The sequence below is a fragment of the Chlorocebus sabaeus genome, chromosome 20, assembly GCF_047675955.1.
Source record: "Chlorocebus sabaeus isolate Y175 chromosome 20, mChlSab1.0.hap1, whole genome shotgun sequence".
In the NCBI taxonomy this organism is placed as follows: domain Eukaryota; kingdom Metazoa; phylum Chordata; class Mammalia; order Primates; family Cercopithecidae; genus Chlorocebus; species Chlorocebus sabaeus.
In genome coordinates, this window is record NC_132923.1 from 105,040,134 (window position 1) to 105,058,446 (window position 18,313).

The 18,313-nt window shown below is 44.3% G+C and overlaps 1 long non-coding RNA gene across 1 annotated transcript; it reads right to left on the bottom strand.

Moving 5' to 3' along the window:
* Positions 1–1,104: 1,104 nt before the first annotated feature.
* On the bottom strand, positions 1,105–8,800 carry LOC140709265 (uncharacterized). Its single transcript, XR_012089737.1, has 2 exons — positions 6,652–8,800; positions 1,105–2,672 (listed from the first exon to the last, which is right to left on the bottom strand). It is a non-coding gene; the product is annotated as an uncharacterized lncRNA (long non-coding RNA).
* Positions 8,801–18,313: the final 9,513 nt, after the last annotated feature.

The following is an 18,313-nucleotide window of genomic DNA, read 5'->3' on the forward strand; positions in this document are numbered from 1 at the left end:
CAGGCAGGTAGAGCAACAGCCTGCTTGTTGAGCTGCACACATTGACTCTTGGCCAGGCCTCATACCCGCTCCTCCAAGGCCAGCTCTGCTGCCAGGCCCCAGGCTGCCAGCCCCACCTCCACACTCCCACCCCAGTCCCCTGAGAGCCCATCACCTTGGCAACAGCCAGAGAAAGGCCCAACTAAAATATTTATGGCTCAAAACAGCCTAGAGGCTTGGGAGGGGGGAAGAGGGAAAGGCTGATGTCATCCCTTCTCAGCTTGCAGGGGAGGTGACTGACATACAGGGCAGCTGGGTGGGTGGGCCAAGCCCAACAAGTCAGGGCTCTCAAAGGAAGATCCCAAGGGCCATTAAGTGGTAACAGGAGGATGAAGGCTGTGACAGGTGACAGGACTGCATAAGACCCACAAGCCTGGGAAAAAAGGAGGAGGGAAACTTAAGGATTGAGCAGTATTGTGTCCAGAGCCCGTGCCAGGCATTCCAAACACATCATTTGCTTCTCAGATCCCATTCAGTAGGTAGCAATTCTTATCCTACTTTGATGGAGTAAACAGGCCCTACAGCTCTTCTTAAAGCAAAAAGAAAAAAAAAAAAATTTAAACAGGCTCTGGAAAGATACAAATGATGAGCTGGGATTTGAATTCAGATCTGTTTGGCTTCAGCCCTGTAAGCTTTCCTACAAAATTCTGCGGCTCCCACGTAGAAATCCTAGTGGACTGAGGGCATACCTGTCTAGGAATCTAACCCTGGCTCCTCAGCCAGTGACTCAGGTTCTGTGCCTCCATTTATATATGATGAGGATGCCACCTGATTCCCTAATTCCCCACCCCAAACTCCTCCCTTGTCAGCCCTGGACTCAGAGCATCCAATGTAAACACAGGGTAACAAACTCATCGAGGCTGGCCTGTGACTTTTCCAGGTTTAGCACTTAAAAGTCCCATATCCCAGAAACTCTGTCTTGGGTAAACCTAGATGATCTGTCATCCTAGACGAACCCCTTATGCAAACAAAATGCTTTACTATTTCAAAGCACTTGTGGCTGTGAGAGGTACAAATAGGTCAAAAGAATAGGCCATGAAGTCTGATAGTATAGACCATGAAGTCTTTTTCTAACCATAGGCAAGTTTTTTTATTCTCCTTGAGTCTCAGTTTTTCTCATTTTCCTGGTACATACTAAGAAATAAGTAAATTATTAGCTGTTATTTATAGTAATCAACAATGAAGACAGAAACAGGCTCAGAGGTTAAATAGCTTGCCCCTTGTAAATCAATTGACTTTAAGGAATCCCTTTCCATTATACTTCTGTTCCTGCTAAGGACCAATCCAAGCTCACTAGAATGCCCCAGGCACAGTTAAAATGCAGATAAGCAGGCCGGGCGCAGTGGCTCAAGCCTGTAATCCCAGCACTTTGGGAGGCTGAGACGGACGGATCACGAGGTCAGGAGATCGAGACCATCCTGGCTAACAAGGTGAAACCCCGTCTCTACTAAAAAATACAAAAAAATTAGCCGGGCGAGGTGGCGGGCGCCTGTAGTCCCAGCTGCTCGGGAGGCTGAGGCAGGAGAATGGCCTGAACCCGGGAGGTGGAGCTTGCAGTGAGCTGAGATCCGGCCACTGCACTCCAACCTGGGCGACAGAGCAAGACTCCATCTCAAAAAAAAAAAAAAAAAATGCAGATAAGCTCTATTCTCTCCCTAAACTCAGTTCTTCCCCTTGTTCCTTTGTTAGGGTAAATAACTAGAAGGCATTAGGGAAGAGTGCAGTATCAGAGGTCCCTAGCCTCTCAGGAAGCTGAGTATAAATCAACCTAGAAATAGGCCAGAGGAAACCAGAAGCCTATCAAAGGCTGATTTTCCAATCCTTCAAGAGAAAATGTCAGAACAAATAGCTGGCCTAGTATAGCTGGAAGGAAAGTGAGAGCTAGACGGGGGCTTTGGCTCTCTCCCAGAGTTGATAGAAGCTACCAGAGTGGGGCCATTCATCACTTGACCAAACCTTTATTGAGCTCCTCAGGGGCAGATACTTGCTGGGGAGAAATATAGTACAGAGGTGGAACAGAAAAAGCCCTACTACCCTTTATGACCTTTTTGGACAAGGTAAGTAATAAACAATGAAGAGAAAAACAGGTTCAGATGTTAAATAACTTGCCCCAATAAACTGAATCTTCTCACTTGGCTTTCCTCAGTCTTCAATGGAGGGGCGGTGATCACCCTCCTTTGGGAGCCCTCTGGAAGGGTTCAAGGACTCACAGGCTGATACCCGTAACGCAGGTGTGATAGTGGGGAAACAGAAAACGGTCATAGGGTGTTTCAGCCAATTCTCTGGGAGGCTAAAGGGAACCACATAGACTGGGAATGGCACAGTCGGAGTTGCCAGTTCATTCCCATCTAGGAGGCCATGCTAGGGATACCCATTAGTCCCCTTCAACTCTTTAAAGTCTTGAACAGTTTAATTGTTAGCACCACAGTCCCCTGCAGCCCTGAGGACTCCATTCTGGGCCTAAAGACTCTTAAGGGATCCTGACTGGCTTTCTCTGGGTAAATCTGACACATCAAGTAGAGTGAAAGAAAACTGCTGATCTCCTCTCCTGGGTTTCTCTGTGTTCAGCAAATGCCCTCAGGCCAGCCTTTATACAGCAGGTAGCTCTCCAGGTTTCCGGAGTCCTCTGATAGCTGCAAAGACACAAGGTAGAAAATTAAGAAAGCTCCCCTATTAGGGGGCTTCCCAGCCTCCCACCTGACCAGGCTGCTTCCCTTACAACTGCCCCATCCCACAGCACAACTCTAGTTGTTTCATTCAGTACACAGGTTTCTTGGGTACACAGATGGGTAGAAAACAGAAGTCCACAGCCTATGAATTCTCTTTTTGCTGTCAGGTAATGAAAATGCAGTCTCACACTCAGTATCTCCTGTCCTTGGTCATATATCAGCTGAGTGACCCAGGGAAGAATCAACAAAACCTTTGGGGGGCCTATCCAAGCTTTGAAGCCTCTATAAACAAAGGGAAAAATGCTTTCTGCTGTCCTAGGGATGTGAAAAAGATGAACAAAAATCTTTAAAGTCTGTTGAAGAATGGAAATCAGAAAATAGGCATCTTCTTATCACTATTATTGGTAACTCAATGTTAGGCTCAAGGAGCCATGGATGTTATGAAGGATTCATCCCAGCACCAAATAGGGTGGACTAGAGGAGACACATCTTAAATCTGGGGCACAGGGAAGGGGCTTGATCTCATGCTAAAACCTGTAGCAATGCTCCTCCTTCTTTTTTTTTTTTAAAGACAGTCTTGCTTTGTCACTCAGGCTGGAGTACAGCGGCAACATCATGGCTCACTTCAGCCTTAGTCTCCTGGGCTGAACTGATCCTCCAACCTCAGCCTCCAAATACGATCACACACACACACCAACATCCTTGGCTAACTTTTAAATTTTTGTCTCCGTATGTTGCTAAGACTGTTCTCAAACTCCTGGGATCCTCCTAATGGCCTCCCAAAGTGCTGGGATTACAGGTGTGAGCCACCATGCCTGCCAGTGCTTCCCGTCTTTTAAATGGCGCTACCATCTCCCTAGCTGTTCCAGTCAGTAACCTGGAACCTCACTATGTTCATTCTATCTCCTAAAAGATATATATATATATATATATATATATTTTTTTTTTTTTTTTTGGAGACAGAGTCTTGCTCTTTTGCTCAGGCTGGAGTGTAGTGGCACAATCTCAGCTCCAGTACTGCAGCCTCTGCCTTGTGGGTTCCAGTGATTCTCCTCGCTTAGGCTTCCAAGTAGCTGGGATCATAGGCATGCGTCACCATGCTCAGCTAATTTCTGTATTTTTAGTAGAGATGGGGTTTAACCATGTTGGCCAGGTTGGTCTCAAAACTCCTCACCTCAGGTGATCCACCCGCCTCGGCCTCCCATAGTGCTAGGATTACAGGCATGAGCCACTGTGCCTGGCAAAAGTTCTTGAATTCATTTACCTTCTCTACATTTGCAATATTACTCTACTATAGCCCTTTTTTGTTATTGGTACCAGACAGTCTCACTCTGTCACTCAGGCTGCAGTGCAGTGGCACGATCTCAATTCACTGCAACCTCTACTTCCTGGGTTCAAGAGATCCTCCTGCCTCCACCTCCCGAGTAGCTGGGATTACAGCCACATGCTACCATGCCCAGCTAGACCTTTCTTATTTCTTGCCTAGACTAGCAAGTTTCTTAATAGGTCCCCATAACCATTCTCCACTCATCAGCAAGTTTAAAAATCAGACATTGAATAATTTCATTTTCCACACCCCCCTCCTCCCATTTAGTTGTCTTCAGCGGGATGTTAGGACTGCCATGTGTTAAGGGACTCTCCTCATATCCTATTCCTTTCACCGACCCTGTGAACTGGAAAGCAAAACTCTATGAAACTTTGCTTTTTTAAAGTCAGCCAAGTGCAGTGGCTCACACTTGTAATCCTAGCACTTTGGGATGCTGAGGTGGAAGGACCGCTTCAGGCCAGAAGTTCAAGACAAGCCTGGGCAACATAGTGATACTTTATCTCTACAAAACATTAAAAAATAAGCTGGGCCCATGCCTACAGTCCCAGCTACTCTGGAGGCTGAGGTGAGAGGATGGCTTGAGCCCAGGAGGTAGAAGCTGCAGTGAGCTATGTTCACTGCAGTGAGACCCCATCTGTTTTTTTTTTCTTTTGAGACGGAGTTTTGCTCTTATTGCCCAGGCTGGAGTACAGTGGTGCAATCTCGGCTCACTGCTACCTCCACCTCCTGGGTTCAAGCAATTCTCCTGCCTCAGACTCCTGAGGAACTGTGATTACAGGCACCCGCCACCACGCCCAGCTAATTTTTTGAATTTTTAGTTGAGACAGGGTTTCACCATGTTGGCCAGGCTGGTCTTGAACTCCTGACCTCAGGTGATCCGCTCGCCTCAGCCTTCCAAAGTGCTGGAATTACAGGTGTGAGCCATTGCACCTGGCCCCTGAGACCCCATCTCTTAAAAAAAATAAAAATAAAAAAATAAGGTCCAGCTAGGTGGACTTTACACCTATAATTGCAACACTTTGGGAGGTTAACATAGGAGGATCAATTTTGCCTAGGAGTTCGAAACCAGCCTGGGCAACATATTGAGATCTTGCCTCTACAATAAATAGAAAAAATCAGCCACCTGCCTGTAGTCCCAGTTACTTGGGAGGCTGAGGTGGAGGATCACTTGAGCCTGGGAAGTCGAGGGTGTAATGAGCCATCATCTTGATACTGTGCTCCAGCCTGGATGACAGAACAAGATCTGTCTCAAAAATAAAAATAAAAAAGGTCCAGATTCTTACCTTGGCTTCAACTTGCTTCAGTCCTATCCTCTGCCTATAAAGTGCTGCTCTATGTCCTTTCCCCAAGCCCTCTGCCTAGCTAAGTCTTCCTTTAGATGTTGGCTTAAACATCATTTCCTCAAGGAAAACCACAGTATTAGGTTGTATACCCTCATCGCACCGTTCTTTTCTTTGTAGAACTTTACACAATTGAAATTATTTGTTATTTATGAGATTATTTGTTTAATGTCTATTTCCACAAATAGACTATAAACTCCACGAAGCCAGGGACCATTTTATGCTGTTCACCAGCCACTGGATCCCCAGTGTCCAGCACATAGTAGGTGTTTAATGTATAATAGTGAATGTATTTTTAAAAAGAATGAAAGGAGACATTTGTACTGATTTCTGGAGAGAAGCTTAAAAATAATCACATCAGAGAATAAGATATTTCTCTTTCTCAAAGGCAGATGCAGAATGTGTTTGCTACATTCCAACCCCAGAGCCTGAGACCTGAGGAGCAACCATCTTATACCTAAAGCTAGGCCATGAATAGGAACCATGAAGGCTGCTGGAGTTAGAAGACCCCTGGGAATAATTAGCCCTGTATCTGAACCCAAACTCTTCTATCTCAAGTTTTCACACACATCACAGTGCCTAGAAGAAAGAGACTGGCTACCCTGAGGTTGACAAGGGAACAGTCAATTCAGGCATCTTAATGCAATATTAAGATCAGAAATAGTACCCAAATTTCTGGCAAGGTGCCCTTTTTAGCTGATTAATCTGGGCTGATAGACTGGCTGTGCCTCACACTCTATCTAGAAACATCTCAACTAAGCTGTCTTTTTTAATGAGTCCCTGGACGACCCCCTCCCCACCCCCAATTTGCCCTGAAAGTGACAAGGCCTCCTTGAAGCATGAAGCTCCCCAAGGTCTAAGGATGGGGTTAGCTTGTGTACATGAGAACTCCTATCAGCCCATTCCCTGCCTGAGATGCAAATACAATCACCACAGTACCGGCTAGGAATGAGAAGTATGGTCACTGGTGAGAAGCTAGGGAATCTGTGACCACGGAATACCAAGAAGCTAAACCTCAGCAGCACAGCTATGAAATTCACATCCCTTTCAGATACACGTCTCTCTCCTTTTAGAAGAGAGAGCTGTACACGAAAGCAGAAATTACATTCAAAATAAACAAACAAAAAAACCCAGAGAGAGTGAGCTGCAGTTTGCAGAACACTAGATGAGACTGCATCCTCAGCTTCAGAGCCAGAATAGACAATAGAGTAGAAGACCTCCAGCCCTGGGACTGGAAAATGGATTCTAGAGGTCAGTGAACATTCTTCCCCATTACCTCCCAAAAAGGGTTGAGTCTCCTGCTTGAAGGCAGCCTCCTTAGGAGCCGAGGGCAGCAATCAGGCTACAATAGGACTAGGGTGCAGTGCCCCCATAGCCTTGTGCTCCTAAGGGGCCTTGAAAAGCCAGGTCTATTTTCTAGGCCAGGGAACAAAAGAACGGGTAGTTAAGGCAGTGTTGTGCACTTCCTCCCCTCCCCCTAAGCAGCTGCTGTCTCAGACAGCTGTTTGCAGCCTGTCTGCTTGATGCTATTAAATATTCATCAGATGCTTGCTAGCTTTAAACATGCAACGACTATTAATCCAGTGAGCAGGAGGTACATGTGGGTCTGAAGAGAAGAGGGGAGGGCTCATAAGGATCCAAGTCTTTTTTTTTTTTTGAGATGGAGTCTTGTTCTTGTTGCCTAGGCTGGAGTGCAATGGTGCAATTGCGGCTCACCATAACCTCCGCCTCCCAGGTTCAAACAATTCCCCTGCCTCAGCCTCCGAAGTAGCTGGGATTACAGATGTGCAACACCATGTCCAGCTAATTTTTGTATTTTTAGTAGAGGTAGGGTTTCACCATGTTGGCCAGGGTGGTCTCAAACTCCTGACCTCATGATCTGCCCACCTTGACCTCCCAAAGTGCTGGGATTACAGGCGTGGGCCCCCGCACCCGGCCCAGAATCCAAGTTTTTTAACTTCAGGAATCTGGAAACCAAGCCAGGGGTATCAGTCCTATACACCAAAGCCAGGAACTACTTCGGTGTAAGCTGATCATGTGGCCACCCTAGGTACAGAGAAGACCAGCAGCTGAAGAGGAGCATAAAGACTTCAGTCTAATCTCCATCTCTTGGACTCTATGGTTATCTCAACTTCTAGACATACATTTCTCACTCTGTATGCCACGGATAATCATTGCTTCACAGGGTTGTGAGAATTAAATGAGATACTGTATAATTCAGAGGTGTCCAATCTTTTGGCTTCCCTGGGCCACATTGGAGTAACTGTCTTGGGGCACACATAAAATACACTAACGACAGCCGATAAGCTTAAGAAAAAAATTGCAGACAAATCTCATCATGTTTCAAGAAAGTTTATGAATGTGTGTTAGGCTGCATTCAAAGCTGTCCTGGGCCACAGGTTGGACAAGCTTGCTGTATACGAGACTCCCAGCACAGAATTAGCACATAATTAAGAGCTTAAAATGGAGGCAGGGACCTTATCCATTGAGGACTTTTAACAATCCGTTAAGAGCAAAGTTTCTATTAGTAGACACTCAGGAGTTTCGGTTTCCATTTCACAGGGTGGGTGAAAGGAATACGACATGAAGAGATTCCCATAACATAGGGCAGTCCAGACATCTCATCCTCAAACAACCCAAGTACCAGACAGGAGAGATGAGTCTCCTTTCTGAAAAAGGCAGGAATTAACAGGCCTTCAGGCAGAAGGGAAGGCAGGAGGACAACAAGGGGAGAATATCTCCTTCACTCTCCCACAAAGAAGTAGCGCCACTTTACAGAAAGTTTCCTTCCCTTATTTTCCCTACCTTGCCGGCACATTGGTAAACAGATGTGATGTAAGTCACTCTCATGCTTAAGGCATTAAATAGCTCAAACTTTAGAATAAAGTTCAAACTCCTTGACTAATACGTAGCTTCCAAAATCAGCACCAACTTATTCTTCCAATCTCTATTTATAGCTAATATTTGAGTGCTTACTACGTGTCATGTTGAATGCTTTTTTTTTTGAGATGGAGTTTCGCTTTTGTTATGTGCAATGGTGCGATCTTGGCTCACTGCAACCTCTGCCTCCCAGGTTCAAGCGATTCTCCTGCCTCAGCCTCCAGAGTAGCTGGGATTACAGGCATGCGCCACCATGCCCGTCTAATTTTTTGTGTTTTTAGTAGAGACGGGGTTTCTCCACGTTGGTCAGGCTGGTCTCGAACTCCTGACCTCAGGTGATCCACCCACCTCGGCCTCCCAAAGTGCTGGGATTACACATGTGAGCCACTGTGCCTGGCCTGTTGAATGTTTTATATGCATTAGCTCACTCGATCTTCCCAACGATGTTGTGAAGTATGTATTATCCCCATTTTACAAATGATGAAATTGAGACTTGAAACTGAGGCAGAATTTGATAGTAGTATGCTTAGGCAGGGTATGATGGCTCATACCTGTAATCCTTACCACTCTGGGAAGGTGCTTGAGGCCAGGAGTTTGAGTCCAGCTTGGGCAACATAGAGACCTGTTTCTATAAAAAAAAAAAAAAAAAAAAGTCAAGTGGGCATGGTGGCCCATGCCTGTAGTCCCAACTACTTGGGAGGCTGAGGCAGGAGGACAGCTTGAGCCCAGGAGTTCAAGGCTGCAGTGGGCTATGATTACACCACTGCACTCCAGCCTGGGTGGCAAAGCAAGACCCCACCTCTAATTAATTCATTAAATTAGTCGGCTTAAAGCTATAATAAAGTATTATGCTAAACTATCCATTTGTCTGCCTGGCAAATTTTGGTTATCCTTTAAGATGCAACTTAAATGCGATCCCCTTTCTCTGGCCCTCCCTAAGCCTTTCTCAGGCAGCTCCTCCAGGCTCCCTGGTATTCAGTTCTGCAAGAGAACATGATGATACACTACTATTATAACTATTTTTTAATTTATTATTTTATAGATATATTAGTATTTTTTGAGAGAGTCTCGCTGTCACCCAGGCTGGAGTATAGTGTCATGATCATGACTCTCTGCAGCCTTGACCTCCTGGGCTCAAGCAATCTTCCTGACTCAGCCTCTCAAGTAGTTGGGACTACAGGCGTGCACCACCACATCTACCTTTTTTTTTTTTTGGTAGAGATGGGTGTCTCACTATGTTGCCCAGGCTAGTGCCGAACTCCTGGACTCAAGTGATACTCCTGCCTTGGGGTTACAGGGTGAGCCACCAGGCCTGGCCTATTTAAAATTTTCTGGTCTCAGTTTCATCATGTGTAAAAATGGGATAACAACATTTACCTCACTAGTAGAGAAAACTACATGGCACAGAGTAAATAGTCAATACATGTCTGAATTCACAAAATGCGGTAATAATATGATTTTTTTTTTTTCAGGATGCACCTTGTATTTGATGTGAAAAGAAACCACTATGTCAGCTTAATTGGCAGTCTTTTTCCTTCCCTCCCTCCCTTCCCCTCCTCCCCTCTCCCCTCTCTCCTCTGTCTGTCTCTCTGTCTCTCTCTTTCTTTCCAGCACTTAAAGACACAACTTACAATAAGCAGTCTCTTGGGGTCAATGAAATTTGGAATTACAGAAGCAGCAAGCTTTCAGCACAGAGAATGGACTCTGCTGTACAAAAATGTTGATATGCACCCTGTCCTAACGTGCTATGCAACCATGGGGTAAATTACCTCACCTCTTCCAGTATCAGTTGCCTAATCTATAAAAATAGGGACACACAGTAGGCATTCAAATTGGGCTCTTCTCCCTTAGCCAAGCAAAGCTGCCTATTTTCCCTATCTCACTTTCCTCTTCTTTTAAATGTGGTCAAGATCAGTGATGGCATAAACTGAGAACAAAATGAGGGAAAAAAATGAAAATGACTACTTACTAGTAGTACCGCCAGCAAACAGCAGCCTCTGTAAGGTCATACAAAGTACAGAAACATATCAAGAAGACAGTGAGCCCATGTGTTGCCTAACACACTCTGATCCATATCTTTGGTGGCCACAAAGTCCTATCAGGTGTTAATGCATCTCTAACTTCATTCTTAGCCTGGGACAGGAGATGGGATTTGGTGGAAGACAGTATAAAGGTGGGACAAACCCTAAGCCTATATCTGTACTGTAGGTAAAGAAGGGTCAGAGTATTCCCTCAGTAGTAACTGTCACTGCCAAGTGTCTACCCTGGAGACTATGGACAGTGGTGGAGGAAGAGAGGGCTAGGAAGGGAGGAAGTTGATGGTGGGAGATGGGCATGCTGGAGCACAGCCTCTGAGCCTCTGGAAAACCACCACCTATGACCAGGCATGGCAGCTAGAACAGCTTCATTCCCATTTTAGCAGCCTGCAGTATAATACAGAAAATAAAGGCATGCTTTGTAGTCACCCATACTTGGGATCAAATCCTAGCTCTATCACTTACAAACTCTCAGTGATGTAAAAATAATCTGATCGGCTATTATTTATTATTGAACAGCAACTGCCAGAAATTGTATTACCACTTTAGGTAATAACTACTTCAAAAGGCAGTAGACCTACATACATCTGTGGTTAACTGATTTTTGATAAGGGCGACAAGACCATTCAATGAAGAAAGAATAGTCTTTTCAACAAATGGTACAATGGGATATTCACATGTAAAAGAATGAATTTGGGCCAAGCACGGTGGCTCACGCCTGTAATCCCAGCACTTTGGGAGGCTGAGACAGGCGGATCACCTGAGGTTAGGAGTTCCAGACCAGCCTGGCCAACATGGCAAAACCCCGTCTCTACTAAAAACACAAAAATTAGCTGGGCGTGATGGCGGGCGCCTGTAATCCCAGCTACTCGGGAGGCTGAGGCAGGGAGAACTGCTTGAACCTGGGAGGGAGAGGTTGCAATGAGCTGAGATTGTACTTCAGCCTGGGTGACACAGCGAGACTCTGTCTCCAAAAAAAAAAAAAAAAAAAAAAAAAAAAAAAGAATGAATTTGAACCCCCACCCCAGACCATGCACAAAAGTTAACATAAAATGAATCATAGACCTAAACGCAAGAATTAAAGCTCAGCATGGTGGCTCACACCTGTAATCTTAGCACTCTGGGAGGCCAAGGTGGGTGGATGGCCTGAGCTCGGGTTCAAGACCAGCCTGGCCTGGCCAACATGGTGAAACCCCACCTCTACTAAAAAATACAGAAAATACGCCAGGCATGGTGGCACGCACCTGTAGTAGCAGATTCTTTGGAGGGTGAAGCATGAGAACTGCTTGAACCTGGGAGTTCGAGGTTGCAGTGAACTGAGATCATACCACCGCACTTCAGCCTGAGGGACAGAGTGAGACTCTGTCTCCATAAAACAAACAAATAAAAATAACCAAAACTAAAAAACGGAGAAAAACACAAACAGGTACAATCCTGACCTTGAATGAGACAATAGCTTCTTATTACTTATGACAAAAAAGAAAAAAACATAAACTGGACTTCATCAAAATGGAACATTTTGGTAATTTAAAGAAAGTAAAAAGACCACTGAATGGGAAAAATATTTGCAAATCATGTATCTGGCAAGGGTTTAGCGTCCAGAATATATAAAGAACTTGGCCGGGCGTGGTGGCTCAAGCCTATAATCCCAGCACTTTGGGAGGCCGACACGGGCAGATCACGAGGTCATGAGATCGAGACCATCCTGGCTAACATGGTGAAACTTCGTCTCTACTAAAAAATACAAAAAACTAGCCAGGTGAGGTGGCGGGCACCTGTAGTCCCAGCTACTCGGGACGGTGAGGCAGGAGAACGGCGTGAACCTGGGAGGCGGAGCTTGCAGTGAGCTGAGATCCAGCCACTGTACTACAGCCTGGGCGACACAGCGAGACTCCATCTCAAAAAAAGAAAGAAAGAAAGAAAGAACTTACAACTCACTAATAAAAAGACAAATTATCCCATTTAAAGATGGGCAAAGTATTTAGACAGACATTTTTCCACAGAAGATATATAATTGGCTAACAAGCACATGAAAATATGCTCAATGACATTAGTCATTAGGGAAATGCAAATCAAAACCACAGTGAGGTACCACTTCACACCCACTAAAGATAGATATAATAAAGTAAATGCTGGTGAGGCTATGCAGCATTTGGAACCCTCATACATTGCTGGTAGGAATGGTACAGGCTCTGCAGAAAACAATTTGACAGTTCCTAAAAAAATTAAACAGGCCAGGCATGGTGGCTCACACCTGTAATCCCAGCACTTTGGGAGGCTCAGGCAGGTGGATCATGAGGTCAGGAGATCGAGACCATCCTGGCTAACACGGTGAAACCCCGTCTCTACTAAAAATACAAAAAATTAGCCAGGTGTGGTGGCACGTGCCTGTAGTCCCAGCTGCTTGGGAGGCTGAGGCAGGAGAATCACCTGAACTCAGGAGGCAGAGGTTGCAGTGAGCTGAGATCGCACCACTGCACTCCAGCCTGGGCGACAGAGTAAGACTCTGTCTCCCAAAAAACAAAAAGAAAGAAATTAAACAGAGTCCCAATATGACCCAGAACCCAGAAATTCTTCTAGGTATATACCCAATAAACTGAAAACATGTCCACACAAAAACTTATATACAAATATTCAAAGCAGTATTATTCGTAATAGCCAAAAAGTAGAAACAATCCAAATGACTGTCAATGGATGAATGAATAAATGAAACGTAGTATATGCATACAGTGAAATCGCATTTAACACTTAAAAAAAAAAAAAAAAAAACAAAGTACTGATACATGCTACAACATGGATGAACCTTGAAAACATCCTAAGTGAAAGGAAACCAGTCGGCTGAGCATGATGGCTCACATCTGTAATCCCAAACTTTGGAGGCCAAGGTAGGTGGATCACCTGAGGTCACGAGTTCCAGACCAGCCTGGCCGACACAGTGAAACCCCACCTCTACCAAAAATACAAAAATTAGCCGGGCATGGAGGCACGTGCCTATAATCCCAGCTACTCAGGAGGCTGAGGCAGGAGAATCGCTTGAACCTGGGAGGCGGAGGTTGCAGTGAGCTGAGATCATGCCACTGCACTCCAGCCTGAGTGACAGAGCAAGACTCTGTCTCAAAAAATAAAAATAAAAATAAAAAAAAGGAAGCCAGTCACAAAAGACCACTTATTGTACGATTTCATTTGTATGAAATTTCATTTGCATGAAATCATACAGAAAGTGGTCTTCTGTGACTGGTTGAACCCTTGGTCTTAGCCTTCTGGAGGCTAAACCCTTGTCATCTTTAGTGCATGTCCACAGCAGGCAAATCTATAGAGACAGAAAGGAGAGTAGTAGCCTATGGCTAGAGGGATAAATTGGTGGGAGACAGACAAAAGGCATGGTGTTTCTTTTTGGGATGATAAAGACATTTCAAACAGACCATAGTGATGACTGAATGACTCTGTGTATATACTAAAAACCACTGAATTGTACACTTTAAGTGAGAGAACAGTATGGTATATGAATTCTATCTCAATAAAGTTGTTATTTTAAAACTCCCCCAAAACTCTAAACTTCTTTGCCACTAGGACAGTTATGTCTGTCCAAAAAGAATCACTTAAAAAAGCTAACATGGCCGGGCGCGGTGGCTCACGCCTGTAATCCCAGCACTTTGGGAGGCCGAGGCGGGCAGATCACGAGGTCAGGAGATTGAGACCATCCTGGCAAACACGGTGAAATCCCGTCTCTACTAAAAACGCAAAACAATTAGCCGGGCGTGGTGGCAGGCGCCTGTAGTCCCAGCTTCTCGGGAGGCTGAGGCAGGAGAATGGCGTGAACCCGGAGACAGCGGAGCTTGCAGTGAGCGGAGATCGCGCCACTGCACTCCAGCCTGGGCGACAGAGCGAGACTCTGTCTCAAAAAAAAAAAAAAAAAAAAGCTAACATGACCTTTAATTTATACTAACAGAAGCTAACCAGAGGTTGCAAACTGGTAGGCTAAAGGCCACATTTGGCATGCAGGAAATGTATTTTATTGGGACCAATAGTATTTTAAAAACTTTCTACCCAGGCTGGAGTACAGTGATGTGATCACAGTATACTGTAACCTCGAACTCCTAGACTCAAGTGATCCTCCTGCCCCTGCCTCCTGAGTAGCTAGGATTAGAGGTGCAAGCCATCATGCCCAGCTAATTTTTTTACTTTTTGTAGAGACAAAGTCTGCTATGTTGTCCAGGCTGGTCTTGAACTCCTGGCCTCAAGTGATCCTCCCACCTCAGCCTCCCCAGGTGTTGGGATTACAGGCATGAGCTGCCGTGCACAGCCAAGCCAAGAAAATTTTTAGAGATGGGAAAGACACAGCAATGAAAACGATCTTCAAATACCTGAAAGGATATTGCTTCAGGGGTCCAAAGCAGATTCAGTTTAAATTACTGAGGTACAGGTCTCATTCAAAATGAGAGAGAAAATACTTAGAGCCGTCTCTAATGAAACGGGCTGCTTTTGGAAGTAATGTTTCCTATGACTAGTATGAAGTACTATGTTACATGCTATCAACTGGATGAACCAAACACTATGCAAAGTCAAAGAAGCCAATTCCAAAAAGCATATATTGTATGATTCCATTTATACGGAATGGTCAGAATAGGCAAACCCACAGAAAGATTAGTGGCTGCCAACAGCCACTAATCCAAGAGAGAGGGGAGTTGGGAGTGACTATTAGCAGATACAAGATTTCTTTTTAGAGTGATGAAAATATTCTGGAACTAAATAGTGGAAATGGTTGCACAGTACAAATATACTTAAAACTACTGCATTGTACACTTTAAAATTGTAAATTTTATGCTGTGTGAATTTTTCCTCAAAACAGAAACAAAGGTAGAAAGGGACCAAATGAGATACTTATTAACTCTGTTAGGATATTATGATGCACACAGTGATAAATGTCAGGTATTATCATCAACTTCATTTGATGATAAATGAGGCACTGAAAGGGTTTTGTTTCTGACTAAGGTGACAAAGGCTCACATGAAGCAGAGCCAGGATAGACACCCAATCTTGATCTTGCCTGTCTCTAAAGCTTACAGAATTGTAATAAAAATTTACAGGTTGGCTGGGTGCAGTGGCTCACACCTATGATCCTAGCACTTTGGGAGGCTGAGGTGGGTGGATTACTTGAAGCCAGGAGTTCAAGACTAGCCTGGCCAACATGGTGAAACCCCATCTCTACTAAAAATATAAAAATTATCCAGGCGTTGTGGTATGTGCCTATAATCCCAGCTACTCGGGAGGCTGAGGCAGGGGAATCGCTTGAACCCGGGAGGCAGAGGTTGCAGTAAGCTGAAATCACACCACTGTACTCCAGCCTGGGCAAGAGAGTTGAGACTCCACCTTAAAATAAATAAATAAAGTTCACAGGTAGTGAGTGACAGAATTTTACAGAAAATACTTGGGTCAATGGGCGAAGCTACACGTCCAGAACAGGCAGAACACCAGCAGGCCTGGGTCCACAAACAACAGAACCCGTCTTTCCAAGCACAGTCCAGATGAAAGGTTTCCCCAAACTTCTAATCCATTTTTCTTCTTCAGACTACCCTAGGAAGAGTGGAGACTAAATTCTCTACATTCAGCGATTCCCCCCTGCTAAATTTCCTAGCCATTCATGTGACCAACATCAAACTTAGGACTTGCCAGGTGCCCAGAAACTTGTTCAGCACACATGCCCCTCCTTAAAGCTTCCAGATCTCTCAGAGGCCGAGAGGCAGGTTTGGAAGAAAAAGAAATTCCAAGAAGTCAAATTTCCCTGTGAAAGGTTCTATGTGCCTTTGGCTTACCTAGTTAGGCCTTTCTCCTCAGTGTCATCCTAATCCTAACACCTCACTCAGAGCAGAGAGAAAAATCAGCCAGTTAGTTGCTTAATGGCTTCAATTAACAGGAAAGCTCACTGTTGTCACAGCCCCCAACTATACAAACCAGGGAGTTAAACTTTAGGAAGAGTGTTCTGTAGGCTCCATGTCCTTTCTTCTATACCACAATTATCCCTATGAAGGATCTCCTAAGTATAAGAAATACCCTTTCCCTAGACTAAGGACAGTATAGTACAGGGTTAAGATGACAGGTTTTGGCAACACAAATCTTGGGCTTGAGTACTAGCCATACTAATTATGTGACCCTGGGAAGTTACTTAACTTCATTAGGTCTAAGTTACTTCTGTAAAATACGGGTATTACTGGACAATTGTTTCTGGTCTGCCCAGCATCCATTTCCCTTTCCTAGTAACTCCCCAACTGCCTTTTGAGGAATTGGTTTTTTCTTACACATGTGACTCAGCTAATCCAGTCTGATATTCCCTCTCTAAAACCTGACTCTTGAGGCAGAAAGAGACCCGACATAGTTTGAGTTGTGCCCAAGGAGCCAGTTCTTGTTTCAAGATCGTTCCTTTGGTCTACCATTGTTGTCCCAGTTCCCTGTAGCCACTACAGTTCCCACACCAGATTTTTTAGCCTTCACACTAAACGTTGAGCCCCTAACACCTTTCTAATAAAGTCTCTTTTATTTACATTAGCCACTTCGTTGCTTGCAACCAATGAACTCCAAGGGGAATACCGCCTCATCAGGTTATTAACAGGATAAACAGAGTGGGATTCAACAGATCCAAGTTGATATTGTCTGGCCTTATCAACCATTAGATGTAAATTCAGTATGGACATGTAAGTGTGGTGATGTTGTAAATAAAGTACAAATGACCACAAGAAAGATTAACCCATTGACCACCTTATAGGCCACCTCCTAGCATAACTGTTTTACAGTTATGATACAGTTACATGGTCCTTATTGAAAGCCACCTTAACATACCTGACATGGGTCTTCACTACCCATTCTAGTCCAGGTAATGCCTCAGGAGTTTTCAATCACCTGAAAATGGAGAAATAACAGATCAGTCTTTTGAAGAGGAAGTTTTTTTAAAGACATACAAAATAAAAGATAAAGAGATCCTGCATGCAGTTTACACATTACAGGAGAAACATGCAACTTTTAAGAAATTTTAAGTAAAGTTTCATTGTGAACATCAATATGGGGACCTACAGGGACTCATCCTTACACAGTTTTAAATAGCTGAGCAGAAAGCTTTTGGGGTGCAGCAGGAGGTCTAATCTACAGTCATTGAAATTTTACAATGTGTCATTTAAGATGTCAGACTTTGTGCCCAGGTTACATTACAGTTCACTTGTGATGGGCAGGATTATTAAGAGTTATGGCTAATTTATGCGGCAACATATGGTTTTTCTTTTTACAGCTATTTTTATTAAACAAGTTTTGCAAAGTTTTAACATTAAAATTAACAGCTAAAGAATTGTTTATGCAAGTTGCTGTCACAGTTTATGTAAAAGAGAAATATGTGCTATTAAAATCAGACATTTAGGTTACCTTTGGTTTTTTGCGATGCATGTTAGCTTTACACATCCTGATTCTCTTGCGATAATTTTCCTTTAAAAAGGGGGGTATAGAGTGATCTCTTTTCATCAAAACAAGACATAATGCCCTGAAAGCTGACTTCAAACCATGGTTGAAAATTCAGTTATTTACATTTTATCACAATCTACAAATACATTTTTTTGTTGGTGTGTTTTAAAAAGAAAAAAAATGTCCATCATGCACTGCTGCAGGCAGCTTGGCACTTCAATACAAGAGGATTTTTCACCCCCGAGCAGTTTAGGTGGCTCTCTTAGGGAAGCCATGAGAACCCTGAGAATCAGCATAGAGTAGAAGAGGGACCAACCAATACCATCACTTCCTCTCTTGGTCTCTTACGAGGGGGTTCAGAGCCAGCCTATCATGCCAAATCCTGCCCCAGCCCAGCTGAGTTATCAGCATTTCTGGGATTCAAAGAGAAACCCTCAAGGGCACCCAGAGTTGGCTGAACTGTCATGTCTAAAGGCAGGTGCTGTCCCCTTCTGAGCTCACACAAATTATTTGGTGTCACACTTTAGAGCCACCTAGGGGCTCTACAGAAGGTGCAAACCAGGCTGGCTCGCACTTTTA